Raw genomic sequence first — 26,343 nt, forward strand, 5'->3', positions numbered from 1 at the left:
GCCAAGAGAAAAAAAAGTAAAGGTTATCCAAATTGGAAAAGAAGAGCCAAACTATTGCTGTTCACCAATGATACGATGCCCTTTCATATACCTAGAAAACTCTAAACACTCCTCCAAAAGACTCCTAGATTTGAAAAACAAATTCAGTAACTTTCAGGTTATAAAATCAATGTACACATTAGTGGCACTGCTATATACCAACAACAACCAAACTGAGAATCAAATCAAGAACTCAATCCCTTGTACACTAGTTGTAAAAAATACTTACAAATATACTTAACCAAGGAGGTGGCAGATCCCTATAAGAAAAAAAAACAACTACAAAACACTGCTGAATGCAATCATAGATGACACTAACAAATGGAAATACATCCTATGCTCATGGGTTAGAAGAATCAATATCATGAAAATGACCATCCTGCCAAAAGCAATGCCTACAGATTCAATGTAATTCTTATCAAAATACCAACATCATTTTTCACAGAAATAGGAAAAACAATCCTAAAATTCATATCGAACCAAAAAAGTGCCCCGATAGACAAAGCAGTCCTAAGCAAAGAGAACAAATCGGGAAGCATCACATTACCTGACTTCAATTTATACTACAAGGCTATAGAGTTACCAAAACAGCATGGTCCTGGTATAAATGTAGACACATAGACCAATGAAACTGAATGGAGAACCCAGAAATAAGGCCAAATACAACCAATTGATCTTTGACACAGCACACAAAAACATAAACTGAGGAAAGGACACCCTATTTAATAAGTGGTGGTGGGAAAACAGGATAGCTACATGTAGAAGAATGAAACTGGATCCCTGTCTCTCACCTTATATAAAAATCAACTCAGGATGGATTGAAGACTTAAATCTAAGACTTGAAACCATAAATATTCTGGAAGATAACCTAGGAAAAACTATTCTGGACATTGGCCTAGGCAAAGAATTTATGACCAAGACCCCAAAAGCAAATTAGCAAAATCAAAAATAAATAAATGGGACCTAATTAAGCTAAAAAGCTTCTGTACAGCAAAAGAAATAATCAGCAGGATAAACAGACAACCCACAGAATGGGAGGAAATATTTTCAAACTATTCATTCAACAAAAAACTAATATTCAGAATCTACAAGGAACTCAAACAGATCAGTAAAAAAAAAAAAAAAAAAAAAAAAACAATCCCACCAAAAGTGGGCAAATAACATGAATAAACATTTCTCAAAAGAAGATATACAAATGGAAAACAAACAAATGAAAAAATGCTCAACATCACTAATCATCACAGAAATGCAAATTAAAACCACAATGAGATAGGAACTTATTCTTGCAAGAATGGTCATTATTAAAAAGTCAAAAAGATATGTTGGCATGAATGTGGTAAAAAGAGAATGCTTATACTGCTGGTGGGAATGTAAATTAGTACAACCACTAAGGGAAACAGTATAGAGATTCCTAAAAGAACTAAAAGTAGATCTACCATTCAATCTAGCAATCTCACTACTGGGTATCTACCCAAAGGAAGAGAAGTCATTATATCAAAAAAGACACTTGCGTGCATAGGTTTATTGCAGCACAATTCAGAATTTCAAAGATATAGAACCAATCTAAGTGCCCATCAACCAATGAATGGATAAAGAAAACATGGTGTATATATTCACCATGGAATACTACTTGACCATAAAAAGAATGAAATAATGTCTTTTTCAGCAAATTGGATGGAGCTGGAGGCCATTATTCTAAGTGAAGTAACTCAGAAATAGAAAACCAAATACCATATGTTCTCACTGATAAATGGAAGCTAAACTCTGGCTATGCAAAGGCATACAGAGTGGTATAATGGACTTTAGAGACTCAGAAAGGGGAAGATGCAAGGGAGGTGAGGCACAAAAAACTACATATTGGGTACAATGTACACTACTTGGATGATGGGTGGACTAAAATCTCAGACTTCGCCACTGTACAATTCATCCATGTAACAAAAAACCACTTGTACCCCAAAAGCTATTGAAATACAAAAAATATATATATTTCTAAAAAGTGCAACGCAGACCTATTAATGTAACAGAATAAGCAAAGTTCACTGAGATAATAGGCAAAGTTCAAACAACAATAAGCCTTTAAAAACACTACCCCTTTTTAAGTTTTAGTGTGGTAACTAATAATATCCAAAATTATGTGACAAAGACTATTAAAATACTTTCCCCTTCTAACTACATATCTTCTTCTGCTATACTGATTTTCTTCAAATTCTGCAATCAAAAACATTGCAGCAGGATGAATGAAGAAACAGATAGAAGATGCCGGGTGCAGTGGCTCACACCTGTAATCCCAGGAGTCTGAGACCATTCTGGCCAACATGGTGAAACCCTATCTCTACTAAAAATACAAAAAATTAGTCAGGCGTGGTGGTGGGCACCTGTAATCCCAGCTACTTGGGAGGTTGGGGCAGGAGAATCATTTGAACCCAGGAGGTGAAGGTTGCAGTGAGCCGAGATCACACCACTGCACTCCAGCCTGGGTGACAGTGCGAGACTCCATCTCAAAAAAAAAAAAAAAAGAAAAAGAAACAGGAAAATCTAGCTGTCTCCTCTTAAACCAGACATTTATTTTCAGAAATGCAAAACAACATCTCCCTTCTCACTAAATGATTTCTGGTTTGGAAAATGCAGTTGTGTTCTATAAAAAATGAATGTTAACCTGTAATGGGTTTAATATTGTTATTTTTAGCAAATTAACAAATAAATATTTTTAAATTTTCAAAAAAAGATTTATTGCTGACTTATCAGAAACAATGGAGGCAAGAAGACAATGGACCAACATTTTAAAGTACTAAATGAAAAAAATCCATCAAACACACAATTCTATATTGATCAACAATATTCCTCAAACTCTAGGATTAAATAAAGACTTTTTTATCAATTCAAGCTGAGAGAATTTGATGTCAACAAACCTGCACTGCAGAAAGTGCTAAAGGATGTTTTTACACTGAAAAGCATTAATATTGCCTGGATACTCTGGTCTAAAGGCAAGAAAAAACAGCACAAAAAATTTTTTTTGTGAGAGGTTAAACATAAAGGACTTTTTTCATAATTTTCTTAAAAGACAACTGAACATTTAAAGCAAAAGTAAGAACACTGTAAGGCAGGGTCTGTAACTTATGCAGAAATAGAAAGTATGACATCAAAAACATAAAGTATGAGATGTTGATTAACAGAATTATACTGCTATTCCATCTGTTAAGTGGGAAATAAGTGTCAGGTGTGAATTAAGAAATGAAAAGTGTGAAGAGTCAGATGAACAAAGTAGTATAATATTAAGTGTAAATATATTTAATTTGTTAAGTTAAAGATGCATATTGTTAGCCATAGAGCAACCAGTAAAATGTAATAAAAAGAAGTACGGATGGGAAGCTAATTGAGGATATAAAATGGAACTCCAGAAATATATATAATTAGGAAAGGAAAGGATAATTAAAGGAATAAAACCCAGAAGAAATGAATGAAAACAAATACCAAGGTAGTAGACTTAAACCCAAACAAATTAATAATCTTATTAAATGTAATAAACTAAAACTCCCCAACAAAATTAAAAAAAAAAAAAACGGAGAATGACAAACTAGATAAAAAGCAAAATGTAAGAATATTCTGTCTAAAGGGATGTACTTTACATTTCAAAACACAAATGTGTTAACAGTGAAAGGATAGAAAAAAGATATGTTATCTATCATTATGGACTGAATTGTGTTTCCCCAAAATTCATATGCTGAACCCTGAATTGCTAATGTGACTGGCTGTATTTGAAGATAGAGCCTTTAGGGAGACAATTCAGGTTAAATGAGGTCATAAGGGGAGGACCCTAATGGAGTACGATTAATGTCCTTAACAATAAGAGGAAGAGGTATCAAACATCTCTCTCAGAGAAGAGGTCAAGTGAGGACCCAGCAAGAAGGCAGCTGTCTACAAACGGAAAGAGAGACCTGGCCAGAAACCAACCCTGATGGCACCTTGATCTCGACCTCCAGACTGTAAGAAAGTAACTTTCTGGCTGGGCCTGTGGCTCACGCCTGTAATCCCAGCACTTTGGGAGGCTGAGGCAGGCAGATCACCTGAGGTCAGGAGTTCAAGACCAGCCTGGCCAACATGGTGAAACCTGTCTCTACTAAAAATACAAAAAAAATTAGCTGGGCATGGTGGTGTGCACCTATAATCCCAGCTACTCAGGAGGCTGAGGCAAGAGAATCACTTGAACCTAGGAGGTGCAGGTTGCAGTGAGCCAAGATCATGCCACTGCACTCCAGCCTGGGCAACAGAGCGAGACTCAGTCTAAAAAAATAAAAAGAAAGTAACTTTCTGTTGTTTAAGCCACCCAGTCTATGGTACTTTGTTATGGCAGCTCTAGCTGACTAAGACATTATACACAGAATAAACATAATAAAGGTGGAGTTGATATATTGATATCAAGATATTTGCTGTTTGTGCTGTGTGATCCCATTGAGTGACAAGTCTTTAATGAAACCTCCCACATTCATGAAAGCTTTGTGCAAGTGTGCTTCCTTTCAAGAAAGAGTGTGGGTTTCATGCCTAGTTCTAGACGTTGCAGAATACAGAGAGCATATGCTAACATAGAGACCTAAAGCAGAGATGACCGTGAAAACCTCAGCACCTTTGAGAATTTGCAGAACCTCAAAGAGGATATTAAATGCCCACAGACCATGAAATAGTGGTTTAATCTGCTATCTTGGGATGTTGGAAACTCCAGATGATATCTGGGTTTAATAATTTTTAAAGCATCATAATAATATTGATGATGATGGTGAAGAGGAGGAGGAGGATAGAAAAAAGTCTAGGTCTCTTATTTCCAAGTTCAGGGCACTTTTCAGTAACACATAGCACTCTCTGCTTTCGAGAAGCAAACTGCATAATGGATATTATGATTAAATAACGCAGAAGTTCAGGCTACTGGAGGAATCACAAAGTCTTCTTAGAGGAGGAAACCTTTTTTTTTTTAATTAGTCTCATTTTATTTCTTGGTAATTACTAAACCATAGTTGGGAGGTGTTAGAATTTTGAGGACAAGGTTTGAGAAGTGTTATCCCATATAAGCTACTATTTAAAATTATTAAAATCTAGAGGAGGAAACTTTCACATTAGACCATAGAAAGGGTACAGTGAGAAAATCTGGAGACAGACTGAGCAGGATACGGCACTTCTATGAAGGGTTACCATGGACATTCATGAGTGATGTGTCCTGTGTGGCCTGAGGGCTCATTCCAAAAAATGAGCACCACTGTCAGGATACTGGGGCCTTCGGGCCAAAAAGAAATTGACACCTTTATTCTGGCCTTTGGTTTTAATCCTTTCCTATACAGAAAGAAAAAAACTACTTAATCAGGGGTAATAAAACCCACCTCAGAGAGTTGGGTGACATAATCGAGTCCTTTTAAAATATAAGGAGCAATCTCATCACTTATCTGTTCAAAACTCTCAAAGGCAGAAAAGAGCCCTGAGACCAGAGAGGAGGAGAGGAGTTAAGGTGAAGGGTGGAATTCAGGCCAGGGTTTTACAGGCAGAGCTTCCTGCTGGGAGAGGAACAAGAATGCTTCTTGAGAAAGGTGAAAATAGGAAGATTTTTCTAAAATAAAAATCTGGTTAACTCAAAAAAAACAAAATAATAATTAAAACAAAAAACCTTCACTAGCTTTTCATCTCAGCCTCCCCGTTTCAACCCCATCCTGCCCACCGAGTTCTTTTCCTCTCTGCCCATCTTCCCTCCCCTCTGCTGCAGCCATGGGCTCCTTGCTGTTCTCCAGCACCTCGTGCACACTCCCAGTCAAGGCCTTTGCACTTGCCCTTCTGACTCCCTGCAAAGCCTTGCCCCAAATGCAAACACTTGCCCTCACCCCCTTCACATCTTTGCTTAATGTTCCCCTCTCAGTGAGGCCATATATGTAAAATCACACCTCCCGCATACAGGCCCTATCTCCTTCCATGCTTTATTTTTTCTACAGCACTCATTACTTTCTAACATACTATAAAAATTACTTATTTATTTTGTTTATCTCCTATACCCCTTGCTAGATATAAATGCAGGGGCATCAAATTTTGTCCATTTTGTTCATTGCTGTATCCCAGTGACTAGAACAGTGCTTGGCAAGCAGAAGGTACTCAATATGTTAGAAAGAAAGAGAGGTAGGGGAGGAAGGGAGGGAGGGGGGAAGAGGGGAGGAAGGGAGGAAGGAAGGAAGGGAGGAAGGGAGGGAGGGAGGGGGGAGGAGAGGAGGAAGGGAGGGAGGGAGAGAGGAAGGAAGGAAGGGAGGGAGGGAGGGAGGAAGGAAGGGAGGGAGGGAGGGAGGAAGGAAGGGAGGGAGGGAGGAAGGGAGGGAGGGAGGGGGAGGAAGGGAGGAAGGGAGGAAGGAAGGAAGGAAGGGAGGAAGGGAGGAAGGGAGGAAGGAAGGAAGGGAGGAAGGGAGGAAGGGAGGGAGGGGGGAGGAGAGGAGGAAGGAAGGGAGGAAGGGAGGAAGGAAAGGAAGGAGGAAGGGAGGGAGGGGGAGGAGGGAAGGAAGGAAGGGAGGAAGGGAAGAAAGGAGGGAGGGGGAGGAGGGGAGGAGGGGAGGGAGGGAGGGAGGAAGGAAAGGAAGGAGGAAGGGAGGGAGGGGAGGGGAGGGAAAGAAGAAGGAAGGAAAGAGGGAGGGAGGTAGGAAGCAAAAGAGGGAGAGAGACATAAGTCATTTTCACAGTTCCTGGCAAGTAGAAAGTCTTTAGTAAATGGCAGCTTTTATTACTAGATAGGGAAAACAAAGCCTAGAAAGAAGAAAACATGACTTGATCAAAGCCCACAGCAAGTTGTTGATGGGGCCAGCAGTAGGCCCCAGGTTCCCTAACTTGTGGCACATAGCAGGCCCTCAATAAATAGTCACCATTTTTATTATTTTACTCCTTGGCAAAATACATACGTGGTAAACACTTGCGTTCATTTCATGTTTAACACTTTGCCTTCCTATTATGTGTCCAGCACTTTCACATTTAATATGCATAATAGTTATTGGAGGTGAGAGTGTTTCTTTAATTGTAATCATGAGAACCCTGTGCTCAGAGAGGTCAAGTGACCTCCCGAGGTCACACAGCTGGTAAGTGGTGGAGTCAGAATTCATCTCCAGACCTGTGATTTCAAGTCCAGTGGTCTTTTCGTCACAATGCAAAAGAGGGGTGTGGCAAAAGGTGCCAACAGCTTTGGAATGAAATCCTTCACACCCGCCCAAATGCAAACCTCCCTCCACTTAGCCTCAGGCAGGTTTTCAACTCTGCCTTGACCTTGAGAGAAACCTGCTGGCACTGTGGCGTCTGCCTTTGAAAGTCAGCTGCCTGTTTTTCAGACTCATAAATTGCCTGTAAGAAGTGTTTCATTATTCTGTCCAGGCGACATCAAATACCTGAGCTGTATTTCATGAAAGTTCCCCTTCAGACGCAGGCCACAGGGTAGGTAGCACTTCTGTCTCCAGGAAACCCCTGAAATCCACCTTTTGGATTATTCCGCTTGAGACAAATTAGAAGTGAAAGCGGCTGCCTGCACTCTTTCATGTTCAAGGGGAGCCGGGTGGTGTGGGCTGCCAGGCACCAAAGAATTCTTTATTCTTCCGTCACAGGGGAAATTGAGGAAAGAAAGTAAACACCGCACTTTCCACTCCTACATCAGTCATGGGGGCACCGAGTGGAAGCCCAAAAAGTGTCATTCCAAGGCAGAAAGCTACGGAAAGGGCTGGAACTGTCACACCCAGAGCTGGCCTCCGTCAAAACTATACATTTGATGGAGATAAGTGTTGTCCTGAAATGATCTGAAAGTCAGGAGTCCTCAATGCAAAACCCAGCTTGGCCATTACATGGCTATGTGTCTTTAAGCAACTCACTGCCCCTGTCTACACAGTGACCAGGTGACCTGTCACTAAAATCCTTACTAGTTCCATCATGCTGTGGCTTTTGCATTGACCAATACACTCAAGTCACTCAAACTAGTAACATATTTACTATATAAACGAAAAACGAATGAATATAAAGCCAATTGCTAAGCTTGATAAGCCAAAAGCTTCTCAAGTCTATCAGTTGACATTTCACTTTGACACCAAATCTTTCTTGATCCCTAGTGTATGTCAAGCAAACACCATTCTCCTCAGGTGTTTACAGTCATGCACCATATACTGATGTTTTGGTCAATGATGGACAGCATATACACAAATGGTCCCCCAAGATTACAATACTGTATTTTTACTGTGCCTTTTCTATATTTAGATACAGAAATGCTTACCATGGTGTTATAACTGCCTACAGCATTCAGCACAGTACCATGCTGTCCAGGTTTGTAGCCTAGGAGCACTAGGCTATACCACATAGCCTAGGTGTGTAGTAGGCATCACCATCTAGCTTTGTGTAAGTACAGTCTATGATGTTCGCACTGCCATGAAGTTGCCTAAGGAAGCATGGCTCAGAGTGCATTCCTGCCATTAAGCGATACATAACTGTATATGTTCGTTGCCTTCCCTAAGGAAGTGGTGAAGCCAGCACAGACAGAGATTATGAGAGAAGATCCTTGGTGCTGCCCTCACAATGCCAGCAACAGTCCCGGAGGGAGGGCAGCTAACATCGATGAAAGGCATTCTCTCTGCCGGGCACATATATGTTACTGTACTAATCGGAATAACCCTAGCAGGTGTGTATCGTTATTCCTACTCTAAAGTAGGGAAACTGGGACCTGAGATGGTACAGCTCTTAAATGATGATGCTGGATTCAAATTCAGTTCCATTTTTCCAGGCTCTACTTGCTTCACGCTTGGCCAGGCCTCCTATAACACTAGGGGGAAGCCAGAGGCTCTAAAAGAGCACTGCTACCTCCAGCTGAGGGGTCTGGGGAGGCTTCCTGGAAGAGAAGGCATTTCTGAAGTGGGCCTGAAGCCAGTCAGGATTTGGACATTCGATCCCACCACATTTGCACACACATGTGTGGACACCCACACGCTCACACTCACAAACACACATGTGCACACTCACACACACAAATACACGTACACACTCACACTCACACACACCCGCACACACAAGCACACACTCACAAACACACATACACACACTCACACATGAGCACACTCACACCCACTCTCTCACACACTCACTCACACACACACTCTCACACATTTCTGTGTGGACTCAGAGTGGCCCACAGCCACTGGCCAGGCTGGAAGAATGTGTGTACACACTCAAAAGAGAGCTGTTATTTTAGTGCTGGCGACACTCCAGCCACGAAAGTGGGGGGTCCCAGCACAGTTATTATTTCTTTTTCCACCAGCAGAAAACATCTGTCCAGTGAAAATTATATTCACTAAGAGATCAGCAGCATACCTGCCGGGAGCCCCCAGCCCTCCCCTCCCAGCCTTCCTGTCAGCAGAAGCACAGCCAGTGCTCAAGTGGGGTAGACTGTGCATCTGCAGGCTCTCGGCCGCCTGTGCTGGCAAGAAAGAGTGTGTCCTCTGACAGGATACCCTAAGAACTACTAAAATAGAGCTCAGGACTCTCATAAACAGAACTTGAACTCCATCTAAACAGTCTCTAGGTCACCCTTAGCTGGCCCTTACTTGTAAGTCACCTAAACAGAATGCCACCCTCATTTGACAGAATTCAAAACATGGTAGGAGGAAAGAAGGGTAAAGAGGAATAAATTTTCAAAGACCCTAATATGTCCCAGCGCTGTGAAAGGTGCCCCTCTTTCTCTCTCTACCTCCAACAGACCACCCTGGCACTGGGGCCCTCGGCATACTCGCCCACTACTTTTTGGTGCCTACTGGAGATCAGAGAGGCGGCATGTTGTGCTGGACACAGCTCTGGTTTTGGAGTACTGAACCCAAGATCATGCAGGTAAACAGGCAGGACTGAGACAGGATGCAGAGAGTGGGACTGCAAGGTATTTGTCCTTTACATCCTTATCCATAGTACTTCCCTACAGCAAGTAGTCCCAGTTGACTGTGATGTCAAGAATATTTATAGGTGCAGTGAAAAGATAAGCAGCATTTAGATCGGGAAAGGCTTTGAAAGCCAGGATAATGAATTTGAGCTTAATTCAGAAAGCACTAGGGAGCCACTGAAGGTTCTTGAGAGGGAGGGTTTATCAGGTTTGCATGTTGGAGATTCAAATATGATCCATTATAAAGGATACACACATAGAATCTGTAACACATAAAATCATTTTCAACTCTGGATTCCACATGGGTGTTAGTTTACAGAGAGCTCCCCCCAGAGACCAACCTGATCAGCAGACATTGTGAATCATCCTTGTGAGGACTGTGAACAAGCAGCAGTCAGCCCACAGGTACAACCGATGGAGGCTGGAAGGACTGAGCACATAGAAATTTGGGAAATACCCATGCCATGCCCTTCTCCCAGAAGCAGGGCCCATATCTAGTCCTGGAACAGATTTCCCTGAGAAAAGGAAAGAAAGGCACCTGGCCCCTAGAATGAGCATGGCTCATGACCTGGAGCAGCAACTTATGTCCCCTCTGGGACCCATTTCACTCTTGTGTGGACCAGGCAGTCTGAACATAAGTCATATTTGATCAGGTGCTCCTTATAAGCATAAGCAGGAGTCACGCCCCTGCTCTGTGCCAGGCTTTATGTTAACTAAGTCACACCATCTCTCTTGTCCCTGGCTTTCACGGACTAGGATTTCCTATGGGCAGGACCCACGTCTGATGTATCTTCACGACCTCAGTGCACTAGACGTGGGCTCTGGAGTTATACTCTGAGTTCAAGTCCAAGCTCCCCCAATCACTAGCCATGTGACTTTGGGCAAGTGACTTTACGCTGTAGTCCCTCACTTTGTCTCTAAAATAGTAATAATAATTGCCTAATTGTAGGGTGGTTGAGAGCAAACGACTTAAACCTTAAGGTACTTAGGGAAGATCAAGGCCGGGCACATGGTCAACAGCTGATAAATGTTAGCTATTGGTAAGATGAATTAGAGCCATGTGTCAAGAGAGCTACTCTAAAGGACCAGTGAGAGTGCTGTGCAACCTTGGAAGGGGGCAGGAGGGAAGGTCTAGGGCCATCTTACAGGAGTGGAGGCATTCGATCCAGCAGAGCTCAAAGGCTGAAGTGTGCTTGAAGCCCAAGAGAGTGGGTCAGTGGAGGGCAGTGCATGGGGAAAGATAGATGGGTCCCAGGTTGTGGACGACATCACAAACGGACTAAGGATTTAGACTTCATCCAGAGGAAATGGGATCCATCCAAGGGTTTTCAGTAGGGAATAACCTGATCAGACTTAGAGAGGGGACTCTAGAGCAGAAAAAGAATGGCCTAGAAGGGACATCACAGTGGCAGTTAGACCAGACCCACCAGGAGAGAGCTAACAAGGCTGGGTGGGGCAATAATGAAGAGAAAGGAAGGAGAGGAGTCTCCATGGCCCACGGACAGATCTCAGTGAGGAGGGAGGAGGAGTTCATGGGGTCTCTCAGCTCCCTTCAGCTCTGACATTCTGGGATTGTAGATTTCCTCCAAGACCCTCCACGTGGCCACAGCTGGGCAGCATGCACACTTTGAGGATCTTATTCCAGTTCCTTGGAGCTCATGAAGCAAAAAGCTTCCCTGGGAGGAGTTTGGAAGGCTCTTCATTGGCTGTGCTGTTTCCTCCCATCTCTCTCCAAAAAGTCAGGGGAATTACAATCAAAGCTAGAGCCAGGTCTGGTCAGGGACAAGGAGGGGTGGAGGCCATTCTCTAAATCCAAGGGGATCTGCATCCCCACCAGATAGCTTCATGCTCTCAGCTTCCATCAATCACACTCATGGCATCCATCCCAACTGCGTGCAGCAGTCTCTGCTGTAAACACTGTTTGTTGCTCCAAGAGGTTCATCATACTTGGAGAGGCTCTGCCACAAAGCATGCTGGGACCTTGATGAGGTTGGACCAAGGGAGGATGAGGCAGCAGACTTAGGACTGGGTGATAAACAAGTAAGAGATGCTGTCCCTTCTGGAGAAAGTGTGCCAAAGGAAGAAAGCAGAAGGGAGCTAGTATTTATTGAGGGCTTTCTCCTGGCTGGGTGCTTTGTAGGTATCCTCTCAATCCATCGTATCAACAACCCAGCAAGGGAGCTTTTGTTATTATCATTTTGCCAATGATAACATTGAAAATTAGAATGTTAAGTGATTTGCCTAATTTCTACAGGGATTAAATGGCATGAGTGGATTCTGACCCAAATTCATTAGCCTCCAAAACCTGTGCATTCATTTATTTATTTATTTATTCATCCAACAAAAATATTTCACGGGCCTACTATGTGCCAGGTACTGTATCAGAGACCAGAGATCCAAGACACATAACATTTCTCAGCCATTTCATGGAAGAGACAAACAATATCAAGTTAATAAATGAACAAGATAACTCCAGGTGGTGATAAATTATAAAGCATATAAAATAAGGTGAGCCAATCTAGAGCCAGGTTGTTCAAATGTGGCCTAGATTCCAAATCTTGCCAATGGTCTGTCTTTGTGTGGAAGTGAAAGCTAAGAATGGTTTTTATAGGTTTAAAGGGTTGTAAAACAAACAAAAGAAAATATGCAACAGAGATAGTGTATGTCTCACAAAGTCTAAAATATTTACCATCTGAGCAGACACAGGTTGTCAGCCCCTAGTCAAGAGACTGAAGGAGCATCCTTGTAGTGGATGGTGGAGAGGAAGGAGAGGAGGCTCCCAGACCCACTGACAGGCCTTGGTGAGGAAGGAGGGCAAAGGGGGATTGGGAGGGTTACAGGGTCTTTCAGGAAAGAGTATCTAGGTGGAGGTGATTTTGAACTGAGACCTAATGATGGAAAAGAACCACCAGCTGAAGAGACCCAGAGAATGAGAATTCCAGGTAGAAGGAACAGCAAATGAATGCACAAAGGCTTTGAGGTAGAAACAAGCTTAGCATGTTCAAGAAACAAAAAGAAGACCAATGTCCCTTGAGTGCAGGAAACAAGAGGAAAAGTGCTGCCAGCTGAGCTCAGGGGCAAGCAGGAAGCAGGTGACATAAGACTTTCTGGGCCAAGACGAGGAGTGTCCTTTCCACTAGGCCCTGCCCTGTGGTGTAGCAAAATCAAATGAGAATCTAGTGGATGTCAGTCTGGCTGGGGTGTCAGTACGTCAGTATCACAGTCTAGTGGTTCAAGGACAGTCATCAGAATCTGGGTGCAAGAGACACGAGTCAAACAGGTGGTAGCACCAACTCCCAGATGATGTGGTCATTTACCTTAGGACCGTCCCCAGTGGTCAGAGGGTACCAGGAAGATGCTCCAGGATGAACAGGGTTTCAGGAGCTTGGCAGGCTGTCAGGACTCTTGCCAAACAAACTGGGATTCAAGGTAGGGCTTGAGCTCCAACAGGAAATGGAGAAATAAATATGACAAACCACGAATGACAGATGATGTGATGGAGGTGATGGTTAAAAACAGAGACTTCCTGAGCGTTTGGCTACCCTGGCCTTACCGCTCCACATTAAGCCCTGGGACCATGCCACATATACTGGCCTCCTGCCCACCGTGTATGCCCTATTCTGGTCAGGCAAGACTCAGGAAATGAGTGGGGCCAATCCAGGGAGAGGAGAGAACAGCTTCTCCTCCTGGAAGGAGCTGGAGAGGTAGATGCTGGTAAAACTGCAGAAAGCGAGTTTACATGGCTAATTACTGCTGCATCCGTGGTATGGCCATCTGTGCAAGCACACTACAGGGGACTTATCCACTTTCACAGGTAAATTCCCGTATGATCTGCTTGCCCAATTCCTGGCCATGGGGAGGGAGAGGAGAGAATCATCCGTGTGGACCGACTGTAACATTTTGTACTTTGGCGACCACTTAGTTTAAAATGCCTGTTCTCCTAAGCGTGTCCCCAGGCAAAATGTGTGCTGTAATTTGATTTTTTAAAAACAACTTTTATTGTTTTTTTCTTATTATAAGAGCAACACATGTTCCTTTCAGGAAAATCAGAAAATACAGAGAAACCAAAAGGAAGAAAATAAAAAACACTCATCCATCCACCCAGAGATAGTCATTGTTAATGCTTTGATGTTTACTTTCCAAGCTTTTCTTTGTGCATACATAGTTTATTACACAAATGTAACCCAAATATCCTCTGGGTCTCACCGATTGTGGGCTCACCTGAGGTACAATTAATGGTTACACTGCTAACTTGAGGGCTTCTACCTGCCTGCTATCAGGTTCCCAACCACTTGTCAAGGGCCCTCCCCCACATCCCTGGACATCTTTAGGGGGCTCCACACACTCTCCGATGCCAGTCCATGCCTTGCCCGGGCCTCTGTTCCTGCTCACCTGCAAGTTGCCCTTTTTGCTGCCCCCATTTGCCCCTCCCAGCTGGCCTGGGAGGTATAAATTGGGATTAAGCACCTACTAGATGTGACATGCATCACAGTGTGAGCCACACTGTACTAAGTCTTGAAAGGAGGCACAAAGTTAATGTGGTTTCTGCCCTGAAGGGACTCACAGTCTAATGAGAGACAGGCACAGACAGAGATGACCTTGATGTGAGACAGGGCATGTGCTCCTTGTCATAAGTGGCCACAGAGAGTGTGCTTGGGGCATACCATGCTGGGTTCCAGGAAGGAGGAGGTAGTGTTTTTCATGAGCCTGCAGGATGGCTGGGATCGTATTCAGGAGGTAGGAGAGAGACAGACAAATGAGCCAGGAGAAGGGTCAGGATGTGGGTATAGGAGCTGGGAGGTGAGGGCCTGAGGAAAACACGCAGGGGCCTAATTGTGTAGAACAGAGAGAGTGAAAGGAGAGAGTGGCGAGAAACAAATATAGAAAAATACACTGGGACCAGGTCACAAAGCAAATCAGGGCCACTCATGAGATCATGGTCAGGAGAGGCAGAATGGAAAATTCAAGAGGAAAACTCAGTTTTAAGAGTATAGTCCTTAAATAATTGTTCTTGAAAATCAGTTTCCACTAACTCATTATCCTTATGCCAAATATTATCATATGAGCATAGAAAATTACACTAAATACATTTTTATGTTCCTAAAGTTGACGATATTGATTTTGACCTGCAATGAATATTTAAAAATAAAATTCTATACTTTCAATCTACCCAATATTTCTGTGGTCATTTTTCCTCATTTAGATAGAAAAGTCATGACTATTCAATGTCTATGTCTAGGTGAGGTGTACTCTTGGCATTTCAGGACACGCCCTTCCTTATTACTGTCCCACCTTGGGGCCTCTGCACCTGCTATTCCCACTGCCTGGAATGGTTTTTCCTCTTCCACTGCACCAACCCCTATTCATCTTTCAAATTTCAGCTTGAACATCACTTTCTTTGACTCTCCAGTTCTGGGTTAGGTCTCCCTATCTACATTCTTGGGGTGGTCAGTCTTTCTTATTAACACTTATTAAAATTAAATAATTTAAGGGTACACTCAGATGTGAGGGTGATCTGGCTGTGACATCTGTCACCCCATTGATTGCCAGGGATGATTTGGTTGACCTGGCTGGCTAGGTGGATGTCCCCTTCCTCCCTCACCACTCCATGTGAGTCCCTCCCAAAGTTGCATGCTCAGTCAAAGAGAACGACCATCTCTGGTAGAGGAGGACCAGCCTTTGGTCAAGGATATACGAGTAGCTGCACTCCCCTGCTAGAATCTCCAAACTTAATGGTACACTCATTCACACGTGTTTAAATTCAAGCAGTCAAGGCCTACATCTCCCACCTAAATGGAAGCTCAATGAGGGCAGGAGCTTTTTGTGTCTGAAGTGTTTTTGCATGTAGAGACAATCACTAGGCATTTCTCAAGTAAATGAATGTCACTCCCTTTCCATTTATGGTTCCAAGAAGTTTTTGATAATTCCAAGATTTAAAAAAAAAAAATGTGTTTTCTCAGAACAACTATCAGGTAAATTTTCACAACAATCATCCCTTTATTTTTATTTGTATTTGATTTTTCATAGTCTCGTTACTTCTAGAAAGAATTTAAAGGAAATTTATGTACAAGACAACAGACCTGAGAAGCTTTAAAATTTAAGAGGACCTATATTTGATGTATAAAGTGATTTAAATCCATGATCTCTGCCTAGACTGCCTGGGCAGGGCTAAAGCCCAGAAGATTCCTTTTCCCTATACTATTTGCAAATGTGCTTCTTCTTTTGGGTAGGCCTTCTGAGTAGTTCACCTTAAAGCTACATGAGGAAGGGACCAGGGCTTCATTAACACCAGGTGCAGTGTATAAAAGCATGCTATCAGTTCAAATCTTTGGGATTAATTATTGCCTCAAAAGCCTTGTGAAGGGTTTATTATCCCCAATTAGATGAAGAAACTTAAGCCCAGAAAAGTGAATGACTTTGCCCAAATCACAAACTGAAGAAATGGAACAAAAGTGGGCTTTTCTGGGGAACTAAGACTAGATGCTTACTGCTCTCTGCTGCCTCCTATTGGTGTGGAGAAGAAAGAGCAAGCCTCTCTGGGTTTGCTCCAGAAACGAGCCCTGTTTCCCCATAGTGGGCGAGGGGCACGGGGCATCCTGGCACGCCTCCCCTGCCAGCTACCCTTGCCTTTTGTCTCCCTGCCCTCCCACCCCACCAGATCCTCAGGATCTCTAATTGCTCCAGTTTATGGGCTAATAACCAGAATCCAAGAATTGGAGCAGTGGGTTTCAGGGCCAGCAGGGCCAGCAGTGCCAGGCTCGCTGAACACGCTGCGTGGCCTCTTCATTTCAGCCCAGTGCCTTGTCACCTGGCCTCTGGGTTCTAGGTGCAGCACTGGGAGAGGACCAGAGATAGGCAGAGCTCAGCATTAATCCACATGTGTGTCTTCACAAAAGGGCTTCACTCCTGCACAATAGGGCCTGTTTCCTTCTCTTAGACAGAAAAGCGGGATAATAGTGGCTTCACTAGGACACTGTGAAATTTAAACAAGATTCTAAGTTAGGCACTCAGAAAATGTCCACGTCCCTCGCTTCCCTTTCTGTTTTTGCTGGCAGTGTCGGCAATGACTGAAATATTGATTGCTCTCCTGCCCTGCTCCTTGGCAAGGGCCTTAGGGCTCATTTTCTGGCGGTGAAGTCACTGGACGCGGGGCCAGGAGGATGAGTAACTGCCTCTCTCCTGCTGAACTTCATCTTCTACAGGTGTCTGAGGCAGACGCAGCTCAGGCTCCTTGGCCCAACCCTGAATTAGGCCCTCACACCCAGCACATGCTATGAGCTAACAAAGCAATCACAGCCAGTTGTGGCTATAAATCCCCGGTGTTTATAAAATCTCTGTGTATCTCTAAACTCGAATAACCCCAAGTCCCATGGGACTAGAGAAAACAAGCTACAATTGTTGTTTACTCATCAAAAGCGCATTCTTCAGAGGAATGAGGAGGCCAGGGCACAGATGTCGCTCAGTAAATCACCCAGTGGCAACTGGGGAATGGTTGCAATGGTGAAAAAAATCTGATGAAACAATGCTTTTACATGGGATGAAGGAGAGAGCAGGGCTTGAAACAAAGAAATCAGCCTAGATGGCACTAAAGCCCAGAAGATTCCTTTTCTCTGTACTATTTGCAGATGTGCTTCTTCTTTGGGGTGGGCATTCCAAGTGGTTCCCCTTAAAGCTACATGAAGAAGGGCCAGAGCTTCATTAACACCAGATTCAGTGAGTTATAAAAGCATGCTATCAGTTCAAATCTTTGGGATTAATTGTTCTTTTGGTGAAGATGGGGAGAAACAAGTTTGTTATCCAACCAAGAGATGGGGCCAAGATGGCAAGGATAGGAGCAGGCTGGGGTTCAGAGAGCTCACCCCAGGCACCCTAGTTATCAGTTCTAAGGCAACAAGCCAGCTCAGAGACACCCTCCCCAGGTAGGCAGAGAGTGCTGAGTCCTGCTGGCGCTATGTAGGTTTGGCTCAGGGCCTGTTGGGGTGAAATTCTAGGGCACTGGAGTAGGTGGGGATGTCATAGAGGAAGTGTACTTTGAGAGAACATCTGGTGACAAGATCAACCCCTTCATGAGTAAACTGAGGCCAAGAGCAGAGAAGAATAACAGCCAATCTTGCCATTTATTTGATTCATATTACTCAAAATGAATGGACAATTGCAGGCCTCTTGAATTTCAGTGCAGTGCCATTTGTTCTGAGCTCTTTACTCATAAGAATAGAATTTAAGGGTTGTCAGGGCCTGAATCTAATTCTGTGATGATAAATGTGTGAGCTGTATGATGCCAAATTGCCTGCTACCCACTCATGTAGCTGGAGTTAGTATGTATCTACAGGTTTGTTTCTTCCCAAAAGGCTTTCCCAAACTCCTTCTGCTGAGCATGCATAGCTCCTTGGTTTTCTTTTAAGAGAAAGAATGCACTGCTCCATTCCAAGAAATCTAAATGGGGCTGTTAGTCAGTCTTCTGCCCGCTTAGCCACAAGATTGAGGGCATGTGACCTGAGTCTAGCCAATCAAAATATTCTCTCCTGGCCACAGTGATTGGCTTGGATATGGGCAAGGCCAAACATAGCCAAACCTAGCCAATCAGAAACCACTCCAGGACTTGTCTACTAAAGTTAGCTGGGAGGCCAAGCTTAATAATCTTCATAATCTGAGAAGCCTTTGCTTCAAAACGAGATGTTTCAGTAGTTGAACTATCAACTACAAACCTAGAATGACTTTACAGCTGCCTGCCACCATATCTCACATTTGAAGAACCTGTTTATGTGAAAGCCTAGAAGAGAAAGGAAGGAATTGAACCTCCCAAAACTGGGTTCAAGCCAACTTCGTAACTACGATGACTTTCTCAGTTAAGAGTTATTACAGTAAAATAATTACATAACTTTGCCAAAGTTAATTTACAGGTTAGAACCCTTTCTATCTTCAGGGCATATCCATTTCAATTAGGCTTCCAAGATGCTACGTCACCTATCACAGAACTCCTTCACTTTCATGACCACACCCTAATAATTGTTTTTTTAATGAGCTCATTAGTACTTTACATTATCTCCCCGATATTAACAACTAAAACTCACACAAACACAATGGTATGAACTATTTTACCTGCCATTATCTTAATTTTAATTGCTGTTTCATCGTTATGTATATTATATATAATAGATGAAATTATAACCCCTCCCTTACCATCAAAACTATAGGACACCCATGATACTGAAGCTATGAATACACAGATTATGAAGACCTAAAGTCTGATTCCTACGTAATTCCTACAACAGACTTAAAACCAGGAGAACTGTGGCTACTTGAAGTTGATAATCAAGTAATCCTCCCCATAGAAATATCAATTCACATCAATTGCATCAGAAGATGTTCTATATTCATGAGCTGTGTACCATCATGAGGCCTAAAGCCAAATGCAATCCCAGGACTTTTAAACCAAGCAACATTGACATCTGCACGGCCAGGTCTTTACCACAGTCAAGCCCCAGAAATCTGCAGATCTAATCACAGCTTCATGCCCATGGTTCTTGAACTGGTACCCCTAAAACGCTTTGAAAATTGAGCAGCATCTATATTATAATATCACTGTAGAGCTAACTAGCGTTAACCTTTTAAGTTAAAGACTGAAAGTTATGATTCTTCCACTGAAATGCCCCAACTAGACACATCCACATGATCTATTACTATTATATCCATAATCCTATCACTTTTCATTTTACTTCAACTAAAAATTTCAAAATTCACCTATCCAACAAATCCAACACCAAAAACGTTTGGAACACAGAAACATGAAATGCTTAGAAGTTTAATTGGCTCACAGTTCTGCAGGCTTTACAGGAAATATGTTGCTGGCATCTGCTCAGTTTCTAGGGAGGCCTTAGGAAACTTACAATCATGGTGGAAGGTAAAGGGGGAGCAGGCCTGTCAGATGGCGAAAACGGGAGCAAGACAGAGAGAATGGGATCGGGGGAGGGGTGTGCCCAAACACTTTTATATGACAAGATCTCATGAGAACTCACTGTCATGAAAGACACCACCAAGCCACAAGGGATCCACCCCCCATGATCCAAAAACCTCCCACCAGGCCCCACCTCTAGCATTGGCGATTACAATTCACTATGGGATTTGGGCAGAGACAAATATTCAAACTATATCACTTGCTGTCCTGACTAATATTGTTAATCCCTCACAAAGCTCTTTACTGTAGAGCCCAGATATAGTCTCATGCTTCTCAATATAATATTCCAAGTCATTGACATGTTGATATGATGAAACTAATTGGCCTTTGCAGATTCTAATCCAATGCTTTCTTTTGGCAAATGAGGAGACAGAGGCACAGAGAAGGAAAAGAATTTGCACAAGGTCATGGCCAGCAAATGATAGAAATGGGTTCACACGCCTATTTGTCATTTGCTATGCCTTGATCAACCTATTGTCCAGCTAAAAGACCTGCTGCCAAAAATTGAACAATAGCTCGTGCAAAGCTCTGCATCGAGTCAGGATTCAGACCCTCTCCACTTAGTACCCCAGCCCCTTAGCTGTATTCCTGTATAGCCTTGATGCTGCTCAGAATCTCAGTGTGAGATTTCATATGTCCTGTCAGAACTCAGGTTTTTTGTTTGTTTGTGTTTTGTTTTGAGACAGGGGTCTGGCTCTGTCGCCCAGGCTAGAGTGCAGTGGTGTAATTTTGCTCACTGCAACTTCCACCTCCAGGGCTCAAGCCATCCTCCCACCTCAGCCTCCCAAGTAGCTGGGATTATAGATGTATGCCACCACACCTGACTAATTTTTGTATTTTTTGTAGAGAGGGGGTTTTGCCATGTTGCCCAGACTGGTCTCAAACTCCTGAGCTCAAGGGATCCATCTGCCTCAGCCTCCCAAAGTGCTGGGATTACAGGTGTGAGCCACCGTGCCCTCAGAACATAGTCTTGAGGGGGACTCTGAAGAAAGCTTCCTGTGTTGGCATTAAAGGAATAAAGAAAGGTCCATTTTACTTCCACTTTCCTTGTCAACAAGACCAATTCCATGGAAGATTCTTCTCTAATGCATACTCATTCATCTGGCTCCCTCATGCTTCATGGCCTCAGAGCTGAATCCTTGATTCAGAGGTGCTCTGACCTGAGGAGAATGTTCCTCTCCTGTAATTCAGACACCATACTTCTTTTAGTACAACCTAAGATAGCACTAGCTTTGGGGGCAACCATATATTAACTGCAAAGAATCAAAAAGCAAGGAGGTAAAGCAACTGAAAGAAGAAAGAATTTTTAGCCTGAAAATGAGAAAATTCAGAGAAAGCATACTATTTTCATAGTCTTGAAGGATTGTCATGGGACAGGAAAATTTGATTTCTGTAAGAATCCAAGGAGAAGAATAAGAGTGAACCTCTAAGGAGACAGATGTATAGGTCTAGAAACTGAGGCTTTGAGAGTGTAAATGACTCACTTGCATCCACACAGCACATTTTTTACCAAAGAGGAATGTCAACTAAGACCTCCTAAAGAGTCAAATAGCTGGAGACAATTGAGTGACACAAACTTGGATTCAAATCCAGTTGCCACCACTTCCTCCCTTGGGCAGAAATTTTCTGAACCTTCTCATCTACAAATACTAGTGCAAACCTGCTGGGGCTCTTAAAATCAAATGACACTCTGTGGATGATGTGTCTATCATGGGGCTCAGCTCATACTGACACTCAATCAATCTTACTTCTCTCACCTTTCCCCTTTTCACACCGCATCATCTCCTCTTTTCCTGTAATTTGAACAGCAGAGGATTAATTTGAACAGCAGAGGATTCACTTTAACCCAGTGTCCAGAGTAGGGTTTTCTTGCTTTAATTGAAGGACAGTTACACTTAGCTCATCCATTGCCTGGTCCCACAAGAGAATCAAGCCACAACAACATCAGCAGGAGAGTAGGTGCTCAGAAAGCATCTGGCAGTACTGAAGAATATGGGAAAATAATGCTTCTGCCACACCCTGCACCTTACTGGCTGTCTCCATGATCACCTCATCCATCACCTTCCCAGCAAAAGCAATTGTCTGTTCCCTCCTGTCACCAAAGCTGATGCTCCATTTGCCTCATCTATGCATGCCAAACTGAGTTCCCAGAATATACTTTGCCAGATCCAACCTCCAAACCTTTGTCTAGACTCTTCTCTATCCCTGGATTTTTTTCCTCTTTTTCTATAAGGTAAACATCTTATCCATTCTTCAAAATTTGCATGATTGCACATCATCTTCTGAAGACCTTTCCTGTGGTCTCCAGGCTTGTTAGTCTTGGCTTTGTTTAAAATGAATTGAATTGCCACATACAAAAGACTCAATAAAAACTACGTTTTATCATCATTGCCAGCCCCATCATCACTGGCTGGAGTGTCATCTGCCTTGGAGGCATAGCTACAGAAGTCTAGAGAGCACTGGAATGGTAACTAAAGAGTGAGTACAGCAGGGTTCTTCCACTTTTGGACAGGTGGGGGTTCTACAGTAATTTTATTGTAACAGAGAAACTAAGCTGCAATAAGTCTATATGACTAGAGCAGACGGTGGCTGTCTTTCCAAAGGGTGAAGCCTGAGTCCAGCTGGCAGCACACAAAGCCCAGAATATCCTCTTTCCTGGCACTATCCTGCACCGCCTGACTCATGGTGTGAGATGAGTGACAGTACAACCACATTCAATGAAGATAAGAGGTCTCACTGGGTAGAGGCAACAACCCAACAGGAGACAATTACACAATCGATGAAGAAGATGCGGAGATAAAGTGCAGTTGCCTACTCTCCACTATTACTTGCCAAGAAAGTTGAGAGTATGGCATGAGCAGAAACTTATGTTCTTTGTTCTTAAATAAATCCCAATGGAAATGGGGTTATTACCAAGCAAGCAGTAGAATGAGATGAACATCTAGGTTAGATAAAAATATTTGTGCATAAGGAAAAGAACAGCAATGATCAGAGAGAAGAGAGAGCCTTCTCCTTTACTTAAATAAGACAGGAAACAGCATCTTTTATTTTCCTTGCTGCAGTGGCTCATTGGTTTTCATAAAACACAGTTTCTGCAATACGGTGTACTGATAAGGTTGCTCCATCACGGGAGGACAAACATGAGGCTGACTATTAATGCCAGAATTAGGTCTTCTCTCAAAGCCTCTAATGAGTGCCGCTTCTCATGAGGAACCCCTGACACCATACGACACTTCAGTTAAATCTTCTGAAATATTGCAAGGGCATGATTGACAGGGTTTTTTTGGTGCTACGACTTTCCTGCACATGTAAACTCTTTCAGAAAGTTGGCCATAAAAGGATAAAGAAGAGTTTGACTTAGAGCCACAAAGTTCCAGACGCCAGTCATGGGTGCCTCTGCCCTGTGTCACTACATGTTCTTTTCTGAGAATCACAGTCACTGAGAGTCATACATTATGGTTGAAAGAAATGATCCATTTACCACCACCCACCCTCCCTCATCCTCTGTGCAAAGTTCACAAGAGCAGAGGCTGAAAACAGAAAGGTTGTCTCTGTTCCCTCACACCAGGGACATTACTTGGTGACCTGGTAAATAGCATGGGCAAGGTAGCCCACGTTGCCAGAAATGACCCCTGCCACAGAGATGTGGCCATCCTTTGTTATCTAGATGGAGAACTCCTTGGTCAGCCAGTCCATCTATTCAGGCTTTAGCCCTGTGAAACAAAACTTGCCAACTTGGTCAGTGATGTGTTGCCAGTTGTGGGAGGAATCCTCTTTCTTCAAAGGAGGATTGTGGGAGGAGTTACTCTTCTTGAGGTTGAAAACCACCTGAGTCCACATGCTAATGATGCAGTCGGCCATATTTTCACTTCTTGCAACCACTGTTTTTACAAATCCGGAGTGTTCAGAATGGCAGAGGCAATCCAGGCCTCATTGAGAGGACAGTCACAATATGTGGGATGGATCAAGATTTTCAACTGTGACTCCACACTTTTGGCTTCATCCACATCTTTGCAGATTATAGTAAAGTCTCCCACACACTCTCCATAAGCCCATGTTTTGGCATATGACTGGCAGAGATAAATGTTAATGCCCTGTTTGATGAAGTGGCACACAGCCCCGGCATCCTTGTTACCGTCACCTCTGGCAAAGCCTTAATAGGCCATGTCAAAGAATGCAGAGATTCTTTTTCTTCACCCCATTGCTATTTCCTTCCACTGCTCTGGACAAGGGTCCTCTTCCATGGGATTATGGGCCCAAGCATGCAGGAGAAGAACACTTTGCGCTGGTATTTTTGAGATGTCCTCCATAGTGCCTGTGAAGTCAGAACCACAAGTCTTGGGGTCACAGTACTGATAAGCTTGTAGCTGTGTGCCAGCATCCCTGAAGTGTGTGATTTCCCTAGGATGGTTTGGGCAGAAAGACATCTCAGCTGAACTTTAAAACTTTTTACAGAAAACTGGCTCTGATCCTTAAGGCCCCAGTTCGGGAAATAGCCTGCACAGTGACAAACCAGTCATTTTTCAACACTTCACTGTTCTTACCCAGGGCTAGTCCTGCAGATGTCTTGCAAAATTCAGCCAGTACCCCAATGAGCAGGTATTCCCTGTCCAAACTTTTTGTGGCAGTCTGGGCCTCTGCCTTGCAGATGTTAGACAGCAGATAAAGTTTTTGGTTATTGTCCTGGTTGGCACCAATTACCAGATTCACCTTTTTGCTATCAGTGTCTCTCTTAAAGGCTTTGGTGACTCCCAGGATAGGATCTGGAAGTCCCACGTCCACATGGGCCCGCCAGAAGCTAGTCCTGTTGGAGGCTGCCATGGCAAGGCCTAGTTGGAGGGCAGTGGTGATCCAGGAGGGGATGTAGCCTGAGTGCAGCAGGGCCATGGTGGATGGCAGGAGGGCAGTTGAGTGGCTGCAGAACAGAGTGGAGGGCAAGCGGGCCCCTCCCACTTTTTAAAAGCAGTCAGAACACTAACAGGGAAGGCAGGATGACCAGTTCAGAAGGCCACACACAGGGACTTCCACTCCTGGGGTGAATGTACCAATATGTGGGGAAGGACCTAGGCTAATCAAGCCCATGATGTGTAAACCCTGATGCCCTTAAACGTATTGACAATGGAAATGGAACTCCTGAGGGAACCTGAAACCCCTATGCTCCCACTCTGGCTGACCTCCTGGATGATGTTTGATGAGCAGAGGATTGGAACCATGGAGAGCAGCAGTTGTAGAATTCAAATGCTCACTATCATCAGTCTTCCCTCTAGAGAAATAGCCCCTCAAAGACCAGACAGTCCTGCGCTTGATCAGTTTGATTCCTACTGTCATAGTCTGCTCACACTGCCATAATGAAATTCCATAGACGGGGCGCTTAAACAACAGAAATTTATTTCCCACAGTTCTAGAGGCTGAGAAGTCAAAGATCCAGGTGCTGGCTGATTTGGTTCCTTGATGAAGGTTCTCTTCCTAGCATGCAGGCAGCTGCCTTCTCACTGTGTCCTCACGAGGCAGAGAGAGAGAGAGAGAGGTAGGAGTGGGGAATCTCTGATGGTTCTTCTTATAAGGACACTAATCTCATCATGAAGGTCCCACTGTCATGACCTCATCTAAACCTATTCACCTCCCAAAGTCCCCATCTACAAATGCCACCACACTGAGAATTAGGGCTTCCATATATAAATTTGGGTCCATAGCACCTCCTCTCTACCAAGAAGCATCTGGGTCTGATGCTTCAGGCCAGAGACTGGCCTGAAGGAGAGTACAAGTGACCCTGTGACCGCCCAGCAGTGCACACAGCAGTCAGAGCAGAGCCTTGGGAGTCACAGAGCCTGAGTCTGATTCAGGCTCCAGCATCGTCAGTTGTGTGACCGTAAGCAGCTGTGTCCTTCCTGATCCTCAGTTCAGTTTACTTTTCTATAAAATAGCATTAGTGATACCTACCTCCTAGGGCTGTTTTGAATATTAAATGGGATATTGTAAGACAGGCACTTCACATTGTCCTGTCAAAGAATACGTGCTCAGTAAACAGCAGCGGTTGTTTCCCAGGGTCGGGTAGCACAATGACCTCTTGGTTTTCTAGATCTGGAATGCCTCTATCTTGAGCCAAGCTTGAGGGAGTGCTGCCTCAGTAATTCATGTTCATTTATGTCCTTTGACTTGCCAACCCTTTTTCAATTAGTACCTTCTTTTTTAGATATGTTGATGGCTTCTGTTCTTAAAATTAGTCTACTTTTCGGAGGGTGGTTCTTGCATATTTGTGTCCAACATGTTTTGATTTACAGTCGTATCCTCAGAAGACAACTTTCCTTCTCTTTCAAAGTCTTTGTGGGCACCTCTTTAGCAAAATCGTTGAACTGCCTAACAATTCTTGGGAGAGGAAATTCCACAATTCTTGCATCCAATCCTAGAGAAGCTATTTCCTGGTGGTTTTGATAGGGTGAGGCAT

At 43.5% G+C, this 26,343-nt stretch overlaps 1 pseudogene; it reads right to left on the reverse strand.

Annotated features, from left to right (window-relative positions):
- Window positions 1-23,471: 23,471 nt before the first annotated feature.
- Window positions 23,472-24,785, reverse strand: LOC100938086 (aspartate aminotransferase, mitochondrial-like; annotated as a pseudogene).
- Window positions 24,786-26,343: the final 1,558 nt, after the last annotated feature.

Source organism: Pongo abelii, chromosome 1 (assembly GCF_028885655.2).
Source record: "Pongo abelii isolate AG06213 chromosome 1, NHGRI_mPonAbe1-v2.0_pri, whole genome shotgun sequence".
In the NCBI taxonomy this organism is placed as follows: Eukaryota; Metazoa; Chordata; class Mammalia; order Primates; family Hominidae; genus Pongo; species Pongo abelii.